Source organism: Lycium ferocissimum, chromosome 2, assembly GCF_029784015.1.
Source record: "Lycium ferocissimum isolate CSIRO_LF1 chromosome 2, AGI_CSIRO_Lferr_CH_V1, whole genome shotgun sequence".
NCBI classification, from domain to species: domain Eukaryota; kingdom Viridiplantae; phylum Streptophyta; class Magnoliopsida; order Solanales; family Solanaceae; genus Lycium; species Lycium ferocissimum.
In genome coordinates, this window is record NC_081343.1 from 15,905,285 (window position 1) to 15,912,643 (window position 7,359).

A 7,359-nucleotide genomic window follows, 5' to 3' on the forward strand; every position below is an offset into this window, starting at 1 on the left:
AAGAAATTTTCAATAAATAGTAAGTGATCATCCCAACTACCTCCATAATCCAACACATAAGCCTATAGAATCTCCTCAAGAGTTTAGATGGTACGCTCAGCTTGTCCATCTGTCTGTGGATGAAATGTTGTACTAAGACTCATCTGAGTGCCCAAACCTTCTTGAAAGGACTTCCAGATATCGGCGGTAATCCTTGTCCCATCTATCAGAAATAATAGATACTGGAACACCATAAAGCCGTACTATCTCTTGGACATAGAGCTCTGCATAATCTTCCGCTGCGTATGTAGTTTTGACCGGTAGGAGATGAGCTGACTTCGCAAGTCTATCCACAATTACCCATATAGAATCATACTTACGTTGGGAACGAGGTGAACTTATAAGGAAGTCCATATTAATGACTTCCCATTTCCATATTGGAATCTCGATGGCCTGTAATAAGCCTCAAAGTTTTGATGCTCTATCTTAACTTGCTAGATGACTCCCTGTCGCTAGCTTTGCTTCTTTCTCCTGCTTACCTCTTTGTCTGTCCTGTGTACTTTCCATCTTCTGCTGAGTTACCTGTTCAACACTTACCTTTTCATTTTCTTATTACTGGCGTCGCCATATCTCTTGGTACTTTTCGCCAAGCTTATCTAATGCTGCACATTTCTTGTGAGTCATTATTGAAATCCATCCTCATTCTGAGTTTGTTGAGATCTATAATACTTTGTTAACCACTAAATATACCTTTACTTCCCCCCTTAGTCTTAATCTTATAATCATTACATGTATATCCCCATTATGAAATCATACCTACGAACCCTTTGTTGCATGGGATACCGTCTCATTCTCATTTATCTTACGGCTGATCAGAAGCTACAATACTCACATGATTTATCATTTCAAGGGGTTTTAAATTCTATGATGATCATGCCCCACAATAGGCCTTATAAAAAATACTCTCTCTGGTAACCACTTGTATCCACATACTAAATCCGCACCGATATAGGAAATTTTCTTTGTACCGCACTTATCATCATCTTAAGGTTAATACCGCTTCTCCATCATGTGCCTATCCTTTAACTCTGTCTCATAATCTACCTTATTGTACAACCATTATGTTGAACTTTTTGCCCCTCCTCCGTTCTACGGCCTATATCTTGTATTGTCTCATCCTTACGTCTCCGCTTGCCACATTACCTTGGAATATTGAAGACTAATTCTTTAATTGCCCTTTGATTGTCGTCTAATTTCTACAACCATTAAACCATGAGGGAATTTCCTTCGCCCTAATGCTTCTTTCCACAATCCTATTAAGACCCATAGATCTTCTTACGTATTAGTCATTTTCATCGATACATCCCATAACTAACCTATGTTCCCTGTACCGCATCATGCACAAACTCACCATCTCTTGCCTTACCTTTCATCAATAGTCTTTCCTTGGAGCATTTGCCGCATAACTTACTGGGATACGATTCTATTTGTTGCCGTCCTGACATGCCTGTAAAGTCAGTTCACTGATCATTCACAATCAGATCTTGTTTCTTCTTTTATCTTACTTCTTATCCTTTTCATCAAATGATTTTGTTCATAGTATAATAGTCCTGAGCATAGTTCATAATACCATAGACTTCCTTCTGATAAAACTATGACTTAAGATCCAACGTTAATCACTCCATACCCTTCTTTAATCAATTCACACTATCACAGAAGCATTGTTCTTTGCTGTCTCAATATATTAATAATAGGGTAATATATGGTCCTTTTGGAATTCTTTGAAGAGGTATCGTGCGTGAAGTCACTCTTTATGCATAAGATAACATACTCCACAAATAGTCCCATATTCCTTGTCATAATCTAATTAGTCGCACGTTTATTGTAATACGATTCAAAATCCCAATCATTTCATAACATCTATTAATATTCTCACTTAGTAATGGGATATCCACAGGGTTTGATTCTCTCTCGCACTTTGTTCATCGGGTTACTGCTTTAGTAGACATTCCTTTTATTTGCCCCACTTCTATCTTTCCTTCTCTGCTTCCAGCATGTCTTTTTTTTTTCTTATCACGCCTATCACACATATTGGACTTTTGACACTTATCGTTCTTCTATTTCGTTGATCAACCTTATCTCATTAACATAGTTTGAATCCCTTCTTTTCTGCGTCCCTCACTTTTCTTCACATTAGTAATAACGAAATCCTATCGTGTAACCGTTCGGGTAAGTTCTAGGATAAATAACCTGAACTATAACACAGAACACAACCGCCATCATAACATCAACCAATTCCTAGGCAAGGAGCTTTATTAAGTATATCCATTTGTCACGACCCAACTAGAGGGCCATGACGGTCACCCGGAGCTAACACGCCGAGCACCTCTAAACATACATCTTATAATCATTTCTGGGGGGACCATAAAGATAGCTCATGGATATCATAATCTGTAAAGACATATATCGCAATATAACAGTACATCTCTATATAATCTTCGACAATTATGTCCATCATTACCCGCCGTCAAGGCTACTAAAATGTTACACAACGATCTGAACCGGTAGGGTTATGAAACGTCTAACTGTACTATATGTCTACGAGCCTCTACATAGGATACAAGTGGCCGTGGAGACCAATACCAATAAACTGCAGCTCCGAAGTAAGTGGAGCACTCCTAAGATTCCGCTGTTGAAGCTCCTATGGATCAGAACCATCTACCTGTCTAACTGCGGGCATGAGAGCAGCGTCCACAAGAAAGGACGTCAGTACGAACAATATACTGAGTAAGCAAGGTATGAATAACAACATAATAGGAAATATAGAACATAACATGAAATAAAGATAACCTGTATATTTGATTGCCTCATAAGGCGGATACCATGCATGCTTAGCTTTCTTTTAAAAAGAACGCTCCTCATATATATATATATATATATATACAAATAATAGTGTTGCGGAACCTGCAGCCCGATCCATAAATAAATAATAGTCCGCGAAACGTGCAGCTCGATCCATAAATATTTTATACTGCTGCGAAACGTGCAGCCCGATCCATATATCATATCATCATCTTGCATATATATTGCCGCGGAACGAACGGCCCGATCCATTTATCCCATTTATCCCGTGTCCGGCCATCCCGCGTCCGGGACCATATCTAGCTGATCAGGTGGCTATGCGTATATAACGCCTCACCTTTCCCCTTACCCCATATATACATATAAAGATATATATCATATACATATATAACATAAGTAGCATGCATGAGAGCCCAAGTAAGAGTTATCACTTTATCGGAGTGATGTAAGGTCGGTAGCCTCCGATTTATATTGTGGAACAATTATCATCGCTTTACCTCACCTTGAAGGAACAATGATTATAAGGTGAGATCAACAACAATGAGTGGAATCAAGAAAATCATGAAATAAGCTCAGTAATCTCATCTTAGCAGTAAAATCATAAGCTTTGGAATTTCTAGAATTAAAATCATCATCATCATGTTCATCATAGAAAACATATCATCTTTAGTATCATAAGAAGCTTTTGAGAATCATTAACTTCTAACTTTTGGAAGTACGAAGGTTATGGAATCATATATGGAATCATAGCATAGGAATCATGCCTTTTTGAAAGAAAGGGACTAGCCTTAACATACCTTTCGGTCGCCTTAATCGTTCAACGTTTATTCTTCCAAGCTTGCAACTCAACACATAAACCATCCATATTATCATTAGGCTCGATATCATACACTTGTCTCAAGCATTCAAATGAAATATTTTTTTAATCTGCCGAAATTCGGCAGCATCTCCCTTATATTCTTTACCTTCTTCCAATAATAAAACAACTCCCAAACAATACCAACAACATCAACAACAATATCAATACCAATATATTCCATAAAGCATCCCACACGATGTTTCTCCAATTTCCAAACCAACCATAACAACATCCATAATTCCATAATCAAAAAATTATATTCAATTTAATCTCAAATTAATCCAAATTTTGTTTCAAACTCACCTCATGGCCATCAACCTCAATTCAACTCTTTATGATTTTCTCCTATGATTCTTTCCTCTCTAAGAATTGCTAAACCTTTACATCATCTTAATCATGTAAATAATAGGAAGAACATACCTTATTGTGAAAGAACTTCACTCTATTCACCCCTTTCCAAGATCAAGCTCACCACCACCTTGAAGAGAAACAAGAACAATTATCTTCCATAAATTTTCCTTGAGATTTTGATGTCTCTTGATGATATGGAAAGGTTTTGGAAGATTATGGAAGGTTAGGAAGGATTATGGAAAGTTATAGAAAATTATGGGAAGTTATGGAGAGTTTTAGAACCCTCAAGAGTTCTTCAAGATCTCTCTAGAAATGTAGAGGATGAGAAAATGGTGAAAATTGATGAAAATTAATGGGTTAGAGGGGCATTTGTAGGTGTGGTTCGGGCCGGGTACTGTAGCACCCGGTTACTGTAGCAGCATTTTTCTGCTCCGTCCGCCTAATTTGTAACGTCCATAACTCCCTGTTCTGATGTCAGATTGACGAACGGTTTGTTGCGTTGAAAACTAGACTCAAAGAACTTCATTTTAGGCTTTTGAAACACCTCAAAACTCCTTATATACTCGGAGATATACCCTCCAAATTGGACCCAAAATTCTGCCAACTTTTTCCAAATTTTCGACAAACTTATTTTCTCCGCTTTGCTTGGTCCCGGAATCTTCTGAAACTCTCCATACATGATATTTATCATTGATCATACTTTATAATTCTTCGTTCCTCATAATCCAAAGTTGTTTTACCTAGCCATAGCTCGACATACTTACGTTCAAATTTAATAAGTGCTTCTCCGAAAGTACGGGGTGTAACACCATTTCTATCTATTGCCTCGAGGTATCACTAGGGTCAATACGGCTGGCTCATAGTGGCATAAAAGTTTTCCCCCGCTAGAATCATCGGGTGAAATCCAACTTGGTAATCTGGATCGGTGTTACATGCATAGGCCTATACGTATGTATCAAGTTCATTTCATAACTCAACCTTCCAAAACATGAAAGGACTAGCCAAATTCTTCTAACTTGCAAACTTCTTCTAGAATGCTCGTCTCTTTTGTTCTCCTCGGTATATAAAACTTTTTTTTTACCCCAAGCACATCATTTTTTCCTTCGCATGTTCCTTATCCTATCCGGACCTAATCGTCGTTCCTCCCAGCTTGATGCATACTTGCTACATGTATTCCACAATTAACTACTAACTTCATTTCTAGTCACTCACTACTAGGACCTTTTCTTTCTTCTTGCCATAATCCTACTTAAAAGTTTCCACAATTCCTCTTAGATTCCCGAAAAATTTCGACAGAGTTTCCTCCGTAAACATAACAATCCCAAACCTGAACACTCTCTCTAGAATTCCATCTTTTCTTGTTCTAAACATTCCATCATTCAACTCCCTTCACAGAGGTTTACGTACTCGTAAATCATACTTCCCCTTATCTTGCTGTTCTTTAACACCTTATAGGTGAATCTAGATTTACTATTACAATTAATACTCATATTACATAACTCACTTGTAATATTCCAAAATGACTGAATGATACACTTTACTTTATTAAATAAGCACTGGCATCCAGAAGTTCCAACAACAGAAATACTTACCTTGGTCCTACTCGAGAACTCTGATCCGGTACAATTCGGTCCAATGGGGTTGGGGGAGTTCTTCACCTGGTTGCTCTTCCGCAGGTTGCTCTACGACACCCACACCGTTTACAAATGTGCCAATTATACTGACTCTCCCAGGCTTACCACTATTCTCATTTGACCCTCGTTCTGCCGATACCTGTCACTCTGGAATTGCATAGATAGTCATCTCCCAATATTTGTCTATCCCTTACATGTTCAGTGTGTTCCTCCTGGGTCTCAGACGGATCAGTCTCTATGGAGGACATGACTTTCGATGGATCTGTCTCGATAGAGGGCACATTCTCCGATGGGTCTGTATCATATGAATGACTGGCTCTGGAAGCCCTTGAACTACCAGCTTTCTTTTTCGTAGAAGCCATCTCACAACTACAAAATAATCAAGGTTAGCATTGGAAATATTATAGCCTGTGACTTAACTCTATTGCACGATCTAGGATAGAAAGAAGGTAATTCATTCCTACATGCCCGTAGCCTCCTGTTTATAAGTGTGGTGCGCAACACACCTATAAACAAGACTCTACTGGACACGGCTCGTAGACACACCCTAGGACGAAACTGCTCTGATACCACTTTTGTCACGACTTAACCAGAGGGCCATGACGGGCACCCGGAGCTAACCCACCGAGCACCTCTCATCATACTTTCACATTCATATCTAGGTGAGCCACATGGCTTATTAACAAACTCTATGCCTCAATAGTACCATTTCCAACGACTAAAACACTTTTATATCAATGTCAACAACTATGCCCATATACATATACACAAGCTGACGAGAATAACAAAATAATATACAAAATATAAGTCAACAAGGCTAAGAGACATCTAACTGTACAAAACTGTCCACGAGCCTCTAAGAAGGGTGTGAAACATCATATAGACAGGGCAGGGCCCCGACATGCCCATATATACACAAATGAATAGCACCAACAGTTGCAGCTCTGAATCAAGTGGAGCTCCTTTAAGCAGTCTCTGAATAAGCAGCCTAAGGATCAAGTCTATATCCCTGTCCACCCGCGGCATAACACAGCGTCCATAAACAAAAGGACGTCAGTACGAATAATGTACTAAGCATGTAAAGCATAATCAATAGTATAATAGAAGCATAAAAATAACATAAGATGGAAGAGTCATGGGATGATAGAGCCAATTATACCTCTAGCGACGTTCATCATGTTTACTTACCCATTTTTCTATTGGGAACCTTCTGTTACATATATAGTAGTATCGTACCCGACCATAGAGGTTCGGTGTTTTACGTACCCGACCATGACAAGTTTCGGTGTTGTACAAACCTGGCCCCACCAAGGCTCAAGGTTATTGTACCCAACTGTAGTGGTGTGCGCGCAATAGATATCATACCCAGCCTTATAGGACTCGGTGTGAAGCATACCCGGCCTCAAAGGGACTCGGTGTTACAAAATAACATTATATATATATATATATATAGAGAGAGAGAGAGAGAGAGAGTTACATAAGAGGGAGCGTTATCATCGTCATCATCATTTTCACTATATCTTTGCCTTAGAGGATCAACTATCATAGGATGAAACCAATGGTATCATAAGATTATCAAGAACTATCAGCTTTTAGTGACTCTAGGAATGTAGTCATCATGGGAGACATTATGGAATTCACGTGAAGTTATACATCAATGGGATCATCCCTTAA